General features: G+C 38.5%; 1 protein-coding gene across 1 annotated transcript in view; it reads left to right on the forward strand.

The window, feature by feature from the left end:
• The first annotated feature begins 19,656 nt into the window (after positions 1-19,656).
• Positions 19,657-19,929, forward strand: part of PRMT8 (protein arginine methyltransferase 8) — a 71,138-nt gene continuing 70,865 nt past the window's right edge. Inside the window, exon 1 of the mRNA XM_050911277.1 lies at positions 19,657-19,755. The gene's annotated coding sequence lies outside the window, so the exon portion shown is untranslated. The remainder of the gene's footprint in view (positions 19,756-19,929) is intronic.

Consider the following 19,929-nt stretch of genomic DNA (forward strand, 5'->3'; position numbering starts at 1 on the left):
GTTGTCTGAGGTTAAACAAATTTAAAATAAGCAGCCAAAGGTTTTCTTAGTCCTAAAATTATTAACCTAGCATATCTTTAATATTCAGCTATCAGGGACCATCTATTAGTTACTACCGAGCAGCCTGTAGTTCCCTTCTTGCCCTTGTTGAAGATAATAGTGGCATTTACTTTCTTCTAGTTCTCAGGAATCTCTCTTGGTTGACATGACCTTTCCATTTCAGGAATGAACTCTGAAGAAAAAAAATCTTCCCATACTTATCTACTACATTTTGAATATTGAGAAGCTTTATTTCATTTTCTCCAAATGAAAGAATTAGATTGTAAGAGATAAACAGTCTTTAATCTTTAACTTGTATATCAAATATTCAGCTTTGCTAGGTGCTCTACCTGCTGTAAAGATGAACTTACTCAGCTCTAAAATTTTTTGTGTTAGAAGGACTGTTCTAGAAAAAGCAAGAAAGCTCTCTGTTTGAAGCAGGGAATTTTTTTTCCATTGAAAGCCAAAGAGGTTCATGGGAAATCTCTGAGCCCGTTTTATTAGAAGAAGCAAAAAAAAGACTCAAGGTTGCAGTATTCACATGACCTAGGGTATTAACCAGGATCTAGAGTTTCTTATTTTAGTGAGGTTTTCAATTTTAATAACAGTATTTTTTTCTGGTTATTCTATGTACTAATAAATTTGTGGTATGAGAATCTAACACAGATCTCTTCAGTGGACCACCTACTTCATCTGACTGAAAGAGGAGGAGCAGAAAGGATTGGAAGAAACTGCTGCTGCTTCCTGTGCTCTAGACATAGATAATATAGAGCATTATGATCATGGCTAGAACTGCCATTCAGAGGGACCTCAGCAGACTGGAGAAATTACACAAGCCTCATTAAGGCATATGCGAAGTCCTCCATCTGTGACTGAAGAATCCTGTGCAGCAATACATGCTGGGAGCTGACACGATAGAATGCAACTTTGCAAAAAATGAGCTGGTGACCTTGGGGATTCTGCAATTTGCTTTTGTGTAGAAGGTGACCAAGGACATAGCAGGGCTGTGTTAGCAACAATGTAGCAAGCAGGTCAAGGGAAGTGTTTATTCCTGTCTATTCCACAGTTGTGTGACCACATCTGGAGTACTGTGTTCAGTTTGGGGCTCCACATTGGAAGAGTCATTGACATACTGGAGCAAGTCCAGTGGTGGGTGATTGAGATGGTCAGGGGACTGAAGCTTCTGGCATACAGAGAGAGGCTGAGAGATTTAGATTTCTTCAGTCTTAAGACAAGAAGGCTCAGGGGACGTGTTATTGCACCTACGTACCTAATAGGGAGGTACAGAGAAGTTGGAAGCAGACTTTCTTACAGGTGCATGAGACATTAGCTGGAACATGAGAAATTCTAATTAGATGGCAAGAAATCTTTTCCTCTATGAGGTAGTCAAATACTGGAAGATGTTGCCCCGAAACATTGTGGAATTCCTGGAGATTCTAAGAATTTGTGTGGATAAAGACCTAAGCAAGCTGATTTAACTTCATAGCTGGATCTAACTTTGCTTTGAACAGGAGTTCCTAACAGCTGACCTCAGAATCATAGAATCATAGAATGGTTTGGGTTGGAAGGGACCTTCAAAGATCATGTAGTCCAACACCCCTGCCATGGGCAGGGACATCTTTCACTAGATCAGGTGTTCAAAGTCCCATCCAACCTGACTTTGAACACTTCCAACAATGGGGCATCCACAACTTCAACAGCCTTCAGAGATGTCTTTCAATTTACATTATTGTCCGATCCTGTTTCTACATAGTATTCTGATTAGCATGTGGAAGGCCACTGTAGCATGCAAAAGTTCCCAGGCTGCTCGCTCTACCTGCCTGCCCCACTCTCTGCCTCTACAGAGTGAGAGCCCACTGGAGTCTACTGCAGCAGATCAAGAAACCACATTATTATTGTGTGTCAGGGTTCTCAGTGCATCACCAGGCTCAATTTGCCCTGACCAGCTTGTAACTTTCTCTGTAATCTTGACAGCATTTTCCCCACCATCTGTTAGCTCAGACCATCTTCAGCCATGATCTGAGCACCATGGATCCTAGTCCCTAGGCTAGACAGGAGCCTAGGGCTATCCCACAGCTTTAGAATGACCTCCAAAACCTGCAGAAGGCTGTGGCCTATAAGCAGGTCACAGCCATATAGATTGTATGCTTATACCTGCTTATAGGCCACAGCCATATAGACTTTTTTGATACCACCTTCAGCCGCAGTGACCCCAGCGCCCACCATAGCTCCCAAAACCCTTCACTAGGGTGATGGCAAGGGGATATATTTGTCAGATATGGCTGATCTTTGCCACTTCTCTGGGGACTACCTGACAGATGTTAGTCACTCAGCAGTAATAACCTCTTCACTGTCAGGGATGGCCCTGGCTTGGGTCACCCTGTATGATCACAGAGGGTCACATACACCCTGTGCATCACAATGATCCAAGGCCCTGAAGGCTTACTAAGTTCTCTGCAGTTCTTTAGAGACTGCATCCACATGGCCATTATTGACAGTGCCTTGCTAGAGCCCTGACTGAGAACAAGTTGGCCTCTACCTACTCAGTCCAATTCACTAAGTGGATTGTGTAAATGTGGGTGCCTGTTGATACACTGTATTGATTTTGGCTGAAACAGAGTTAATTATCTTCGTAGTAGCTCATATGGTGCTATGCTTTGGATTTGTGACCAAAACAGTATTGATAATACACCAAAGTTTTCATTATTGCTGAACAGTGCTTACACAGCATCAAGGCCTTTTCTGTTTCTCACACAGCCCTGCCAGCAAGTCGGCTGGGGGCATGCAAGACGTTGGGAGAGGACACAGCCAGGACAGCTGACCCCATCTGACCAAAGGGATGTTCCATGCCATATGATGTCATGCTCAGCAATAAAAGCTGGGGGAAAGAAGGAGGAAGGGAGGAGGTTCAGAGTTATGGCATTTGTCTTCCCAAGTAACCATTATGTGTGATGAAGCCCTGCTTTTCTGGAAATGGCAAAACATCTGCCTGTTGATGGGAAGTAGTGAATGAATGCCTTATTTTTGCTTTGCTTGTGCATGCAGCTTTTGCTTTACCCCCTTTCTTTTTCCCCTTTCTTTTCAATTTTTTTCTTACTCATCAGGCCTGTGATGAGTAAGAACCATCTTTTGATTCCCATGCATTTTGCTTTTTGTACAGTGTGAAAAAAGTCTTTTGTATCTACAGTTGTTTTAAAGACTCACAATCAAAGCTTTGTAAAGGGAACTTAGTGTACATCCAAATCAGACAATTTTTTTCTGAGAAAACTTTAGCCTTTGAAGAAGGAACAAATTTCTCTTTTCCAAGTATAGCCACTTGTGTAATGAATGGTGCTTGCCTTTGGTTAAGTAGTCAAATGTTAGAACAGAGGTAACTTTAAGAATGAAAGGACACATATTCATTGAAGTGTTATGAAAAGTAAAGACTAGGAGGGAAATGCAAGTAAAATGTGATTATGTTCATTTCAGCTATCTAAAATGTATTTGTAATTGCAGAGACAAATTTATGTAGCAGATAACCTTAGGTAAATATATCTCTAATTATCTATTTTTATTAATGTCTCAGAAAAAAATTTATATACCTGCTGTAATGATCCTGACCGGGAGACTGCTATACATTGAGAAATCCACATAACAGTTACCTGAATAGGCCAGGTTTGTGCTGTGCTGTGCTGCACATACAGTGCGGCCTTCAGGCTTGTGTTGTACTGCACAAATTCCTTGGACGCAGGATAAACTCAGTACTGGCTACTACGCCACCTGCATGGCCTTGCTTTTATCTAAATGTACAGCAAGAAGTTCTCATGTGAACATCCTTCAGGAATATAGTTGTTTTCTTATAAGAAAATATGTAATAGCTTGAAAGACCAAAAAGGAGGTATCGCTCTCGATGGATGGAATCTGAGTAGCGTGCCGTGGGGAAGAAATCCATCTGGGATTTGTCTAACACTGTATGAATGCAGGATGTCCAGCATCTGAAGGGATGCAAGATATACTTGCTATCTCTATTCCTCTTTATATTCTGTCTTATGAAAACAGCCATTTTAGTAAGCCATTTGCTGTTGGGCCTTTCTTACTGAGATCCAGAAAGAACCACCTCTCTCTCACTTCACCACCCCACAGGTGCAGAACATCTGCCTTGTTAATCATACATTATAGAAAAAGAACCATTCCTAAAGACCATGAACTTCAAAGGTTTTAAAAAGGCACCAACAGCTTTTGTATAATTTTTCAGCATCTCACAGTGATATGGTCTCCTTTTCCTCTTGGACCTGTGTTTTGTTATGTCTTTTGTGTCACTAGTGAAGGGTAGTGACCAACACTTATTTTAGCCTAGGATGTTTCAGGTATTTTTATAAGCACAACAAAAATCTATGAGATATACAGGGTGACTGGAAGTACCCTCAATCAGTTACACCTTCTGAGAGGAGTGGGGATTTGCAGAAATACCCTGCAGAATTATGCTCTTAGAATTTTGGGGATCCTCTGAACATTCATTAACTTTGTGAGATCACTGTCTCACTGGAGTGTCTACCAGCGTGGTCCACATCAAATAACATTGTTACTGTAAATTCGGTCGCAAAAGAATAACCCTCTAAGACTTAGTTTGAAGTTTTAGAAGGCAGGCGTTCTTTATTACAGCGCTGGATGCACGGGGGATCGCTCCACCTAATGTGCATGCCACATACAAAAATTACAGAGTTTATATCCAGTTATCTAATTAACAACAATTAGTAAAAACACACCTAAGTTTATACTTATTGGCTAGTGATAAACATTTCACTCATTACTGGTCAGTCATATTTAAATTAACTCCGCTTGCGATGTAGATTAGCACGCATGCTCCTTACAGCGGGGGGGGGGGGGGGGGGGGGGGGGGGCGAGTTTCTTCGGTCTTGAATTGAGTTGATGGTTGTGCTTCCCCCTGCCATTTTTACCTTTCCCCTGGTTATGAAGGACTTCTCTGGGTTTTGGCTCATTTTGTAATTTAGTCAGCAGAGCCGGGGGTACAATACTGATATTGAGGAACATCTTGCCATTTTATCACATATTGTTACTTGCTGAAGCCTACATAGTTTCTAAGTACAAGGACATCCTTCCTCTTATCTACTGAATAGGACAATGCATGTCTTATTTGGTAGCCTAGTATTTGGCAGACAACACTTAATTACTAAATAGAGTTTAGTTATGGTATCAACGTCAGCAGTCCAATTTTAGTTGCTTCTGAAAAACTTTGGAGAGTGAATCATAAAGGTTAAGACATATTAAATAGAATTGCTAGTCAGACACTGTAGAAATACTTCATAGATCTTTTGTATGCTCTTTATTTGAAATCTTACCACATAAGTATGTGTTCTGTCTCTCAAGAGCTAGAATTTAAAGTTATGTCCCTCATGCCTCTCTCATATTGTTAGTCCAAAAAGATAAGCACAAAAAGTACTTTACTTTTGTACTTCATTGCATTGCTGTCTTTGTGAAACCTGACTTTGGTCTAAATCGATTCAGTCTAAATTCTGTCAATAACAAGAGATTTTTGCCTCCAGACCTTTAGTAAAAATCTCCTTTGAAATCAATTACTGCAAATCCTGTGATTTTACTTTAGGAAAAACAGAGCACTCATCACTTCCCATTGGCCATATCCCAAACTTGTTGTTCAGCTCAAGGTACTCTGAAAAGACAGAATCCAGTGTCTCAAAAATTGTTAATGTTACTTCCTTTAATTAGTCTTGCTTTTGTACTTTCAATAAATAAATCATGATTCCTATTTTTAAAAAAAAGAAAAACCCAGTAAGTAATATAAAATAATAGAAATTATATTGTTTTGACATTATTTTTTGCTTACCAGAAGCATCTCAATATCTGAGTAAAAATTTGAAGAAAAAAAGGGAAGCAGTTGCTGAAGAAAAAAAAAAAAGATGTGTTTGGAGAAAGTTCTTGTTAAAAATACTGACTTGCTAGAGCTTTATGGAATTACATGAAGATGGAAGACTTTGGGTTTTGATGCATTGACTTTAGCAAGGATTGCATAAGCTCAGACACTTTCCAGAAACTTTCAAGGCAGCCTGCAAAACAGCTTCATTCAAATGCACTGAGATCTAAATAAGCATGAAAATTCTGGTACGTTACAAAAAGCAAGTTAGATATGTCATTCTGTAACTTTTTAAGATCATTAGTTATGCATGATTACATAAGTTTGTGTTAATTAATGACTGTATAAGACCAAATGCCTAAGAATTTCCAAATAGAAGTGCTTAATGAAAGACTTAGATTGTATATATTTTCTAACTGGGATCACTGGCACAGCACTTTGATTAGATGGTTTTACTTCTGGATATCAATACATTAACATCTTTCTAGCACTTCTTGTTCCTAGATATCGAAGAGTGTCCTTAAGACACAATCAAGAAGATTCTTGACTCTTAATCTAAAATTTTATTACCCTTGGGGGAGAAATTTTGGTGCATCTCAAAGAAATTTTAAAAGATAATGGCTTCAGAATTCCTAAATGCATCAAAATTGAATCTGTAAAAAGAAATAATAACAAAAAACAAAACCCCCAAATATGTGGAAGAGACTCAACTAATGAAGATAACATCAGAGGCTTCTCACAGTAGAGTATGTTTTTCAGTTGAACAGTTGCTTACTTCTTGATGATACTTTCACATTCCTAACAAAACTGGAGGAACTATCAAAAGAAAAAATGGGGTCCTTAGCCTCATTTTCTTTCCTGTCCTCATGTTCATGTCCAAACATGCATATGACAGTTAACTCTGACACTTCATGCATTACAAAAGAAAAAGAACTGACAAACAAACTATGTAGGAATGCTGAACGCCAAGATAAAATCTATAGCTAATACGTGTAATGCAGTGTTCAAAAAGGACTGCCATACAAAGCCAATGATTATCCCAACACATTTATTGTAAATGCAGAGAATGGAGAGGAGTTGAAATGAAGACTATGTGCCTTTAATGAAAAAAATTACTGAATAACTATTAAAATGGAAGTCACAGTGAACAAAATGCTTCTGGATTTTCCCTAGTGAGAGACACTTTACAAAGCAGGTGTCAAAAAAGCATAGGAGGTTTTGTATATCAAAGTAATTGTCCCTCTTAATTATGAGACTCCCTCAGAACTCTCGGCAAGTCAAGCAAAAGCATGCTTATATCAAAATCAGCTGGCTGTTTTAAGTGGATTTTAGAACTTGGTCATGTACTGGCCTGACAGCTCTGGAGGCTGAAATCATTCAATAGTAAAGAAGGAAGCAGCTATGCAGACTTTCCTACCTCCCTCCTGCAAAAGTATCTTGTTTCTATTCTGTCAGAGCTCTCTCAAGATAGTTCCATTTACTCTCTCAGCCTGTTTCATCCAAGGTCTTTCTGATAACAACTCAAGGTTTAGTCCTGCCACCACACAGAGTCATGCTGCACTTAAGCACGTGACTTAAGTAGGGAGTAGGGAGTGCTAAGTTTGCCGCTGAGATAATCAGTTGTGTTCTTGAAAATAAAGCAATATGCAATTTCTGAAAACATGCAAATGGATTTTTATCTGCTTTTACTCTGTGAGTGATTACTGTTTGACACTTAGATAAGAATCATGTCTTAAATTTAAATGTAGTCTGTGTTCCTGTGCAAACCCTGGATTCCAGCTCAGAATTTGTGTCCCCACAGATTTATCAGGGGCTTGCACACGGAATTTTATTGGCCTTTTTCCAGCTTCCCAAAGAAAGCCTAAAGCCATTCTTAATTTTAAACAGCTTCAACCAATTGTAACACAGTTTTTCTATCTAGCATTGCTGCTGATTCACAGCTACAAATGGTCAAATCTAGTTCATGTAAGAATTGCAACATCAGCATAAATAGGCTCACATAAATCACCTTTGGAAATACCTTAGTGAGATCTGTAAGAGAAGACTGTTTCATCTTGGTTTGCAGAATAGAATAAATTAAATCCAGATAAATGAAACAACTCATTTTGAGTGTGTCTAAAATATCTGGAAGAAGGAAACCTTGATTCACATGATCTTATTGTTAATTTTTTACTGTTTAGCTACTTTCTTCTATAAGGATGGTTTCTTCCTAGGTTTGTACAATACAGTCCTTTCTTTCACTAGTCAAGAAGTCACATTGTCTCTGTAAATTTGCGAAAGCAATCATGCATTAAAACATGATTGTTAAAGCACTCAGATCAGATTCTTTCATCATTTTTACTGTCTTTAGAAATGGTAAATTTCCTATTTGGTAGATGAAAATTTTTTTTATTCATCATATACGTTAAGCAACATATTGAAAAGAAATGGAATTCAATTCAAAATTCAAAGAAAGGATTTTAATTGATTTTATGCTTGAGTGAAGCTGCTGTAAAGATGTTGGCTATATAATAATAAAGTAGTTTATCAAATTACCTGCACTGAAAAGGAATCCTTTAGTAAGAAAGATAACTATTAGCTATAGTTACAGAATAGAAATACATTGATTTAGATCACCACGCCTGATCTAATGGAAAAGAAAAACTAGGTTTGTTTTGGGGTTGTTTTTTTGTGAACAACATCTGTCAGTTTTTCCATTTTGGATAAATCAAACGTTAAGCAGCCCTAGATGAACCAACTCAAATGAAGTGACTGTACTTTCTGTATCTAGAGGATATAGAACTAGTTGCCAAAGGCAACTGATAGATTGATGGGTACAGGAGAAACCTGAACAGAAGACAGTGAGACACATGAATAGTGCATTTGCAGTTGATGTATTCTACACAGAATCTGATAATTCACTGGCTTTGATGGATTTTTATGAGGTTGTGAGAAGCTCTATCTCATTTTTAAAACATTCATAAGCAGAACATAATACTCATGAAGAATGATTAATTTCAGAGTTTATTTTTAGGGGCAAATTCTCAGAGTAAATCTGGAAAAATTATGATCAAAGCTCAATTTGCCTAGCTACACCTGAAGAGAAAATACATTTTCCAATGGCATTGAAAGCCAAACATTATTTGGATTATATAATTTCAACCTCTTTTTTTTCCTGACAGAAACCTAATATTTAACTTTTGGCTTTTATGGTTTAGGTTTTTACAATTAAAAGAGTTACATTTTCAGAGATGCACATATAGTCAATAGCAAAAGTTCCTGTTGTCAAAAAGAGAGCCCATCCCAACATGTTTTCCCAAGGAAAGTGATTTTCAATCAATGACTTTGTTTTCTCAAAGAAAAAAGGTTTCTCTGATTCACGTTAGTTAATGCCTGCACATTTGGAGTCACAAACAGTTACTAACAACAGTAGTTCTCCAGGTAACAAAGTGCTTAGATTTATGACTGACAGCATATCCTGGGATTAGACTTTTTAAAGCAAAGGAGTACATGCATATGAAAAGGCTACCCTTTTTGGAGATGTACGGAACTTGGCATTATATGAGATGAAAAACTCTGGAAACTAGTTTTTGTGGAGTTTGAGGCCTCTGACAGAAGAATCTGCTAACTATTGCTTTGTCAGTTCAAGAGATTCCTGTCTGTAACTCTCCCTCTTGGCCATTACCCTACTAGCATCTGACATGGGAGTAAGCGTGATGAAAGGGAACATGAGCCTTGATATTAACCACTTCAGTGGAAAACCTTGTAGCTTAGCATACTCTGCCAAGAAAAGTGGTTTAGTCTAAAATATCACGCTGTGAACTGGAGAGTTTGAGAAACGGACATGTGTTGTCTTCTTTTTATTCCGTGGTTGAATGAAAAGTTTCTAGCAGCAAGGACAGAAGGCAGTTGGGTAATGCTATATACTCCTTTAGAAAGGAAACACCAGAGCTTGCTTATGAAGACCCAGGTTCTTAACCAAGCTGTCACTGGATGTCTCTTTGCATTGTGAGGTTCTGCAGTAACTTGAAAAAGTAAAGTAATCTATTATGGTTTTGTCTAGCTTCTCCTTTTCCTTAGCTGATGATTTTTATGGCATGTAGGTTAATTAATTTTATTATTTTCTGGGTGTTTAATATGTTAGATTGCACTTCCATTCTTTAAACAGAACTCAGACAAATAAAGCTGTGATCAGTGGTTTTGAAAGCAAAGAAATATATACTTGGACTAGGAACAAGCAGAGTGCTTTGAAATTTTTCTGAGATTCGCTTATATATGACAAAGTAGGGTGTGTCTAATTTGATTAGATCATTTGTGTTAATAAATTACTGTTCCTTTGGGGTCATGTGCTTTCTCTTATGGAATGATCTGATGAAAACTTGTACTCTTGAAAAAGACCATAATAAGTTGCATCTGCAAAAGCAGGTTGTGTTCAATCACCAGCTGTAGAAGTCATCCCATTGACAGTGATGCACAAACCATGTTTGTATTCATAATCCTCACAGACTCCAAAAGTATGATTCTCTCCACAAAAAAAATGCCTTGTCTTAGACATTCTTTAGCATATTTATTCAGATGAAAAACTAAGTGAGTTTTGGTGGGTTGGCCTGTTTTTTCTTTCAGAACCAAGAATTTAAATTTCACCTTGAAATCAAAGATGCAAATTTACAATAATGCTGAAGTTATATTGGGTTTTAGTTGGGTTTAAAATAGCCCAAAGCATTAATGAATCTTTCTGATAGAGAGGCTTGAGGGATGTCAGGAGCTGAGAATCTGATAGTCTCCTGTGTGCATTGTATCTGTGCCTTATGTATCACAGTCTCATTCTTTCCTGCAACATCCTCAAGAAGAATATGCTGCATAAGAGCCATTTTTAGATAGCCATTTCTAGAGCAGAACTGCATATTAATATGTTATTTAAAATTCCTGTTTGCTCACTTACCTGCAGTGAGTGATGATTTCTGACAGGTAAGTAAAATATCATTACTTTCTTTTAATTTTCTTTTTTCCATGAAAAAAAGGGAGGGGAGTGGGTTTTGTCCCAACCTACAGCATTCCATGTGTGCTCAAAGTGAGACAGCAGTGAGACCCTTCTAAGTGCACTGCAAAGCAAGTATTCAAACTGTGGGAAGAAAAAGCGTTCCTTAGCACCTAACAGACAGTGACAGTATTGGCTAAACTTCCTCTGCTGAAATCATAAAGTCAGATCTACAAGTTACAAGGTTCAAAGACCTGGGAAGAACAACCATCAATATGTCATCTCAATCCCATGAAAGCATAAACATTGAGAGAAATTTCACTTATAGCTTCCCAGCTCATTGGACTAGCATTGGTTGCCAAAACTTTATCATTAGCAGTAGAGTGTAGAACCCTTAGAGTCTAGAATTCTTCTCTGCCATGTCTGTATTTTCCTTTGGGGCAGATTTTTCTGCATGGTTCTTATTTAAGGAGCAAATCTCATTCAAATGGAGATTAAGATACAGAAAGAAAGTACTGTAATGGTGTGGGAAGGAAACCTAAGAGGCTCTGAAACGAAACATGATAAGGAGTCTCAGAGTTGCTTAGTTTTCATTACCTTGGTTATATTCTTCATTATCCTTGATTATGTTTGTAGGAAAGGGGTTAATGGATTCAGTCAAATTCAAAAGTAAGTCTATTTTATGAGGTGTTGCAAAACATCCTTACGTAACCAATATTCACTGCCTAAAAGACTGCATTAAGATGTGTAATCCTGAAACAGAGTAAGCATTCTCACCTTCCTCTAGTGGAAGGCTTTTGTAGCCCTACCTCTTATTAGCTCCAATGATAGCGATTCCTCAGGAGTGGTGTATGTGAAACATTCTGGGGCTGTCTGGCCTGTGCTTTGTACCTTTAGCTCAAGGGATTTGAGAATCAGGCCCTTCATGTTTAATTAGGATTGCTGCATTTGTCTTTTTTTTATTTACAATTCACTGTTAAAATCAACATTTATTTTTGATTGAAGTAGTTCATCTTTAATATCTGTTCAAGGTCAGCCTACCCACACTCATCTGCCTTTGGAGCAGAAATTGTAGCAGGTGACAGAGGTTTTGCGTGGAAGAAGGGGAGCTTGGAGAAAGGAAGGGAGCAGATGCTGACACCGAGCAGAAAATACCTAGCAGGTCTTAAAGAGAAGTGGCAGGGCTGAAGGGAGTGAAAATTGAGCTGCACCAACATTTAGCAATTAAAACCATATCCTACTGACTTAGATTTAATCAAGAAAAAGATCATAGTAATAGAATTAACACAAATAATACTATTTGGCATGGTACAGCTCTACTTTGCAGTGCATGCGGCATGATGAGTAGAGTTAATTTTTCATTGGTTTTGGGAATGTGATGTTCTCTTGTTAAGGTGCAAACTGACTTTTCATCAGTTCTGTGATTGAATTCAGCTATAGTGGTCTGGTATTATTCCCTGGGGTAAATATACAGTGACATTACTTAACATACATTGGCAACAGAATGTGCCTAGTTGTGAAAATGCAAATCCTGAGTTTTAAGACGTCAATATGGAATATCAACTGCAACCTGGCAAATAAAACTCCTAAATCTTAATTGGTGAGATTGGTAGATTTTTTATTCTGTCATAGGAACTGATAACTCTTTTTACTTGGAAACTTTTGAAACTGAAATCTTCTACAACAAAAAGCCAAATTTTAAAAAGTTTTGTGTCGAGAAACCAAAGAAGATAAAATATAGTTAAGAGTGATATTGGAGTCTCTCTCTTTATTAGTCATATTTTAACAGATAGATACTCTCCGTGGTATTCTATAGCAGTTTGTTAGATGACCAGAACAGTTTGAAACATACTTATCATTCCACTGTCCATACTTTTGTTTTTACCTACATTCTGCACTTCACTGTATGTGGACAAGAAGACAAAGGTGATTTATTTAATTGGCCTTGTGGTCAGTGGATCTGATGCTCACTAGAGTCTCACTAACAAACCTGTTACATCATTCTTGCACCATGATAGATTAGGAGAAGATTAAGCCCATATCCTTAAACTGTTTTTTTAAGCCTCAGTTCAGAAGAACCTTGCCAGGAAGAACGCTTAGGCACATAAATTAAATGGGACCAAAGCTTAACGTTAAAGTGTGAACTTAATGGGTTTTTTGGATCCCAGATATTCCTAATACTCAAAGGTATTTAGAAATTCATTCACATACACACTTAAAAATGAACTATTTCCATTTCTTTTTCTGTTTATTTCTGTTTCATAAACACCATTTGTCTATACTACTGTCTACCAAATATGAGTTTTTGTGCCACACTAAGCTCAGTGGACTAGTGTTCTGTCATGAATTTGTGATGCAAGTAAAAAAATTTTAAGCTCGAAGCCACTAATAATATTTGTTATGTAACAAGAAGATTCAGTGAAATAAAGAAGCACTTAGCAGCTAATGATGCAAGAATCATAGAACCACAGAAGCAGTGAATGGAATGAACCTTATACGAAGAGTATAATCTTCTCTTTTCAAGGCTTCAGGAGTAATATGGAAGAGAAAGCAAAAAGACAGATGGCTATTTGCCAGACCTGACAGAGCCATCTAAGTGATTTTCATATATCTTCCAGAATCACACAGAATCACTGAGGTTGGAAAAGACCTCTGGAAATCGTCCAGTCCAACCCCACACTCAAAGGATTGTCAACTAAAGCAAGTTGCTTGCGGCCATTTATAATCAGGTTTTGAATACGTCTAAGGAAGAAGACTCGAAAATGTCTTCGGGCACCCTCACAGTAAAAAAGGATTTTTTCTTATGTTTTTATGTCCTGTATTTCAATTTGTGCCCATTTCCTCTCATCCTTTTGCTAGGTACCACTGAGAAGAGTCTGGCTCCATCTTCTTTACCCCCTCCCTCATCAAGCGCTCTCAGCCTATCTTCATATGAGAGAGCTCTCCAGTTACTTAATAATTTTTGTGGCCCTTCAGCAGACTCACTCCAGTATATCCATGTTTTTCTTACATTATATTTCCATATTTCCATTATATATCCATGTTTTTCTTACATTATATTTCTTACATTATATGCATAATATTATGCAAATATTTTGCATAATATTTCTCAGGCTCTTCATAACTTGAAGATGACTTTGCTATCAAACTTCAGAGGTATTTTGTTGTCTGTTCTGAGTGCATGTGATTTGTAATGGTTCAAAAAGTTAGGTGGGAATTGTGAACAAGGTTGTATTATCACTTATGCAGGTCAGCGTCTAACATACTATGATATTACGCCCATTTATCTCTGCCATTGGAGTAATCTCAATTCTCAATAGCCTGCTTAGCTCCTCTAATCCATAGAGGATTGGAGACCCACTTTGGTGGCCTTTATAGAAGTCGTCAGAATAGCACTTTCTTCCACCTGACCCAGTTACAACGTTTCAAGAGTTTAGCACACACAATGAAAAAAAATGTGGAACAGGAACATTTTGGTTAAATTTAGATTAAGTTTTCAGGTTTTTGACTGCAAAATAGAGTTTCTGTTGTTAAATAAAACGAAGTCTACAACCTTAGAAAAATATAAAAATTCTGGTGATGAATCTGCAAGGGACAAGATAGTTCTCTGGTGTTTCATTATCTGTAAGCACAGCTAAGGGTTCAGTTCATGACAAGGTTTCTATAATTTAACACTGAATTATCTGAGTCCTGGACATACATTCTTGGCTTGTGGCAGTGGGTATCTCAGATCAGTTTAGCTTCTGATAAACCCTTCCTCACTCAAACCCAGCATCAATGGTTGAAAACTGCAGTGATTCCCAGGAGATGATACATGGGGAAAAAAAGTTAATGAGGAAAGCTAAAGGACCAGGAAGGAACAGCATAAATAAAATAAGATGTTTAAATCCACAGTGTCAATTAGAATTCACTTCAGAATCTTCAGAATTAACATGGGCAAATTGCAGGAAATAGGAGAAATATTTGAACTACTGGCATTTTTTGAGAGACATAGTGGGGATAGAAGACGCATGAAGAGGTTGGAGAGATTGCCAAACATAATGTATGTTTGGAGGCAAAGGAAATCACTGTGACTTTCTGACCAATAATATTACCTTCAATAACAGGTAAAGAACTAACATCACTTAAAACCAGTAAATTTCTCAAGATTGCAGAAGAAAAAAAAGAAAAAAATTATGAGAACTAGTTAGCCTTAGCTCATCAGTTATGGCAGTTTTTCACTTAAAGGGCAAAAATCACAGCTGTTATCAATTCGTACAGTGCTATTAACTTGAAGGAACAATGCAAGGTGATACTACAAAAGGATCCTGCCCCATGTCTTCGTTTGATCAGATAACAAACAAAATTTGGTGGGGATTTTGGAGCAGGAATAAATTTTTGCTACAGTATTTTCTCATCCAGCTAAGAAGTAGATTTATAGCCCAATGGTTGCTCCCAGTCTCTGTGTAAAGCCCTTCCCCACTTTTCTAAACAAACAACAAGGAAGAAAGACACCTGATGCCCAGTCTTTCTGCTGAAGTCTGAGGTCAAACAGAAGGACAGAAGTCTTTTCCAGGCTGATTATGCCCTGTCTTCTTCCTTTCATCAAGATGCAAGGTATTAAGGTGAAATTTCCTTATGGCCTGTTTAATCTTCCTTATGACCTGTGAATAAGTGACTGGCGAAGAGATGGCCAAAGCTGCAGAAATGGGAGTGGCAGGAGGGCTTGGAAGACGCAATGGAAGGACTCTGTTTCATGATACAGAACACTCCAGTGTAATAAATTTAACAATTTAACATTGATCCAGGCCATATGAATATTATCTGTGACACAAAGTGCTATTCTATTTTACCTTCTCCTGTCTTCAGCATTTTCATCGCTGCTTTTCTTTGCCTATTATGGCTACCCTAGGCTTCCCTATGCAGAACTTTGTTACACATTTTTTCACCTTCTCTGCCAGTCCTCTTCTGCCAGTCCTCCACCTGACCTCCTTCCTTATTCATATTTTCTCTTACTCTCCTTATTCATCCTTATATTTGCTGTCCATTGTTCGACTGGAGCACTGCTATTGCCTCCTACTTGAAATGATGCCAAATTGTCAATATTTGAAGTAAGTCTCACCTACTTCAACTGGAATCATCACTGCAACAACTTCATTCCATCTTCTTCCCCAAAATAATTTTTGGGGAGAAAGTTTTTATCAGAGGAAAAAGATGTTCTCCTGTTCATGTATGTCCTTAGCTTCATCTTTAGCAGATCCCATATTTCACTGATGTGAAATTGCACAGATGTGCAATTGAAAAAAAAAAAAGGCTTTCCTTGATGTATAAAGCACAAAGAAAGGTTAGGCTTTTTTATATGGAGGAACACTTCTTTTGCTAATATTGAATCCGAACTTCCCAAGCCACAACTTGCAGATGTTGCCCTTTTTCATATCATCTGACTGTACCAAGAGGAGTTTGGCTCATCTTAGTTACAATCCTTAAAGCTAGTCATAAGCCACTATTGGGGGTCCCTTGACCTCTTCTTCACCAAACCCAAGAAGCCCAGCTCTCCTCGGAGGTTAGTGCCCTAAGAGACCATCATAGTAGTCTTTCACTGAATCATCTCCAATGTATCCATCTCCCTCTTGAACCAGGGGACCCAGCACTGGACACAGAATCAAAGATGTGGACTCACCAGTGCCAAGTAGAGACAAAATCATAATTCCCTAACTCTACTGGCCACTTTCCATTTAATGTAGATAATTATACAGTTTGCCTTTTATGCAGTGAGAAAGCATGATGAGTCATATTCAACCTAGCTCCACCCTCACCCTATAACCCCCAGATGCTTTCCATCAGGGCTGCTACACAATTTCTCAGTCTGTACTGACGCACAGGATTATCCCACCTCAAATGCAGACATTTGGATTTCATCCAAGCTAATGACAAAGCTGGCAATAAGTTTGAATCTTCTGAGGGCCGGTATGGTATTATTGCCACATTCAGCAAGTAGCAAAGCAGCCTCAACCACAGCTGCTACTATTGGAAATCTGAAGTAATAAATGCTTCCCTTTCCATTTTCTCTTCAGCACCACCCTACTCCATTTGTAATGCTTTGTGACCTTCACATGTACTTATACATGATATATTTAAATTCAGAAGATGCTTTTGACATCTCCTGGCTCTGTTACAAATGCACTTTTACTACCATGACATTTTCTTCATGACAGTACTCTTTTTCTTGAAATCTAACAAAACAGAGGATCAGAAATATGTTCCCAAGCTCAGTTCCAACGGCCAGCTATCACCCCTAGGTAACCACAGATGTCAGCAGGATTTGTACTTACACGTCTGAGGGCAGAATTTGTCCCCTAAACAGCATGAAAGCTCATATTCCTCTAGTTCAGTGTTCCTGTGAATTTCAGCATCAACAGGAACTTGCATTGAGGCCCATATTCAAACTGAAGGACTGGCCAAGCATCTGTGTGTGTGCACAGACATCTGTATGTGTAAACACGCTGCTTTCAGCCTCTTAACTGATATTGCTAATTGATTCTTGCAAGGAGTAACTTCTATCCATGACTGATTAAAAAAAGTCCTGAAGGACAAATTATTTTCCCTTTGGAATAAAACAGATTAGAGCAAATGGTGTGTGTTTTCAAAGCAGTTTCCTCAATCACATATGGAACATAAAAGGAGGAGTGAGGACACCAACCATCTGGCAGATTTCCAAAGGAGTTCAGGACCAAAACATTCATCCTTATGCTGGAAACCATAAGACTGGAAGATTTTCCTGGTATCTGTAAAAGCATCAGCACCACGTTCAAGGATGAGCAGTCAGGTATCATCTGTGTTGACAAAGAGGTGGAGGAGGACAAGAACAGGTTGCCAGGGCAAGTCATGCAGTATCTGAAGCAGAAGGAAGGGTATATTAAATCTCTGCCTGCCAGTTTTGCCAGTTGCTGAGTGCTTTTGAAAATCTGATGCCTCATTTAGCTGACTAAAGAGTGATTGAGCTGTACCAGAAATACAGACCCAGCTGTCAGAGAAAACTGGAAAATATGTCCTGGAGTAGTTTTGAAAAATCTATTCTTTTTCTCTATATAGAACACTGGTTTATTTTAAAATATTTAATTAGGCTAAGTTTAGCTGTGTGTATCACCTGAAAATAGAGAAGACACACTAAAACTGTGTAGGTTAGCCCAAATGCATGCTGACTGAAACTTCGTGCACTTACTAACCACCAGATATTTATGACATATAACAGAGAACAACATTGTGACAAAGGTTGCAGAGACATTAAATTTTTATTTGCAGATTTTTTTTTTCCTTATCACTCCATCTAGAAATCAAAGTACTTAATGAGAGTTCCATAGCCCAAGACTGTGAGGGGAGCTTTGGAATACTCTAAAATAGCTTCTACCAGGATTGGCTATAAGGGTTTTCGTGTTTGAAGGGTTTTATGATCTTCAAGATCTCTATGAATGTCCCAAAGAAAAGAGGGAATGGCCAGCTTCCACTTCTGTCATTATTTGAGCCTCATGCCTAGAAGGTGTGAAATAAAATTCTGCTTTATAAACAAAGGAGGTGTGGATGATTATTGAAAAAATTAGCAGTGGTGTGGAGCTAATGAAAGAACTTGAGGTGTTAGAATAAATGTAATCTGAAAGGAGTAGCAGGAAATCAGAGGCTTGTGAAGAATTGCATCATCAAATGGCTCTGCAAAGTATCTCACAGAGGTCCAGTCTCAAGCTGTATGGCATGTGTGTCTATAACATACTCTCACATTCTGAAAGCTTTTCATATGGTACCATTATGCCCTACATGGCACACTCATTGTCACTTGATATTTCAGCATACCACACACCTTCTGCTTCCTTGAGTTGCTTACTTCCACGTGATTTATTACAAATCCCTAAAATCTATTGCATATCTACTGATCTGTTTCTGAACAAGAATTTGTGAGGGTCATTCAAGTAAAAGGGAGAAATTGGTTATTTAATTTTCTTGGCCCCACCTCCTCATCCCCGTGGGGTAGGAGAATAATTTTGCTCTCTGCTTTTTAATTCACATTCTGTATCTCCATTCCCCCACCCCCAGGAATATTTCAGCCTCCTGTGTGTCCAGGGACCTCCTGTTGTTTTGGCAGTACTTCATGGTATGTCAGTATTCCAGAGGTCAGCTGAGGAAAACTCTTATTAAAAGACATTAAAATAGGCTGCAGGGGACAAACATTCAAAACCCCAGACCTATCATAATCTGTTACTGATGTAGCATCTGAGCTGGCTATGTGCTTAAAATATGCATCAAAAGTAATCTTTCAAACCTCTTCTTCAGGTCTTCATTGGCACCCCCAGAGGAAATTATTTCAAACTGTTCAGAGAGCAGCAATCCTGTTCTGGTCCTTGAAAACCTTCAAGCAACACACACCCACACACTAGCATTATTTTCTCACCTCCTCCGTATAAAAACAAAACAGAAACGTGAGAACAGTGGGCTGGAGATGGAGCTGCAGAAAGTGAAGTTGGAAGGATTAATTATGTAATACGCCCCCTCTCCCGCCCTTACCCACAGCAACACGAGTGAGGTAAACCTAATCCTCCCAGCTGACAACCTAGAACTAGAAAGTACCCGGAGGAGTGAAAGCAAGACAAGTGTGTGGTGAAGGTGGCAATGCACTCCCACAAAGGAAGATGTCATCAGGAAAAGGCTAAAAAGAAATTCAAAACACCTTTGCCCCTTCTCTCCCCAGAAAGACCTCTCCCTCCGCCCCTTCCCCCCACCCCTTTTCAGCAGGAGCTGCATCCGGATCGGGACTATATTTCTACAGTTCACGGCTATCTGACGGAGCGTGGATCCTGCTGAGAAACTTGAAGTAAAACGGAAGCTGGGAGCACACACACAAGAAGATATATTAAGAAAGCAGGTTTGCTACTTAACTGGAGGAAAGAAGCTGGAGCAGACTTCTTCGGTTGCTCTCTAAGAGCCTTGCTGAGAGTCCTTGCAAAGAAAAGTGTCGCTGATTCAAAGGAAGAGGAGGGATGGGGAAGAAAAAAAATTGTGCATGTCTGTGTGAGAGGGAGACAACGTGTGTGTGCGT

Source organism: Gymnogyps californianus, chromosome 1 (genome assembly GCF_018139145.2).
Source record: "Gymnogyps californianus isolate 813 chromosome 1, ASM1813914v2, whole genome shotgun sequence".
NCBI classification, from domain to species: Eukaryota; Metazoa; Chordata; class Aves; order Accipitriformes; family Cathartidae; genus Gymnogyps; species Gymnogyps californianus.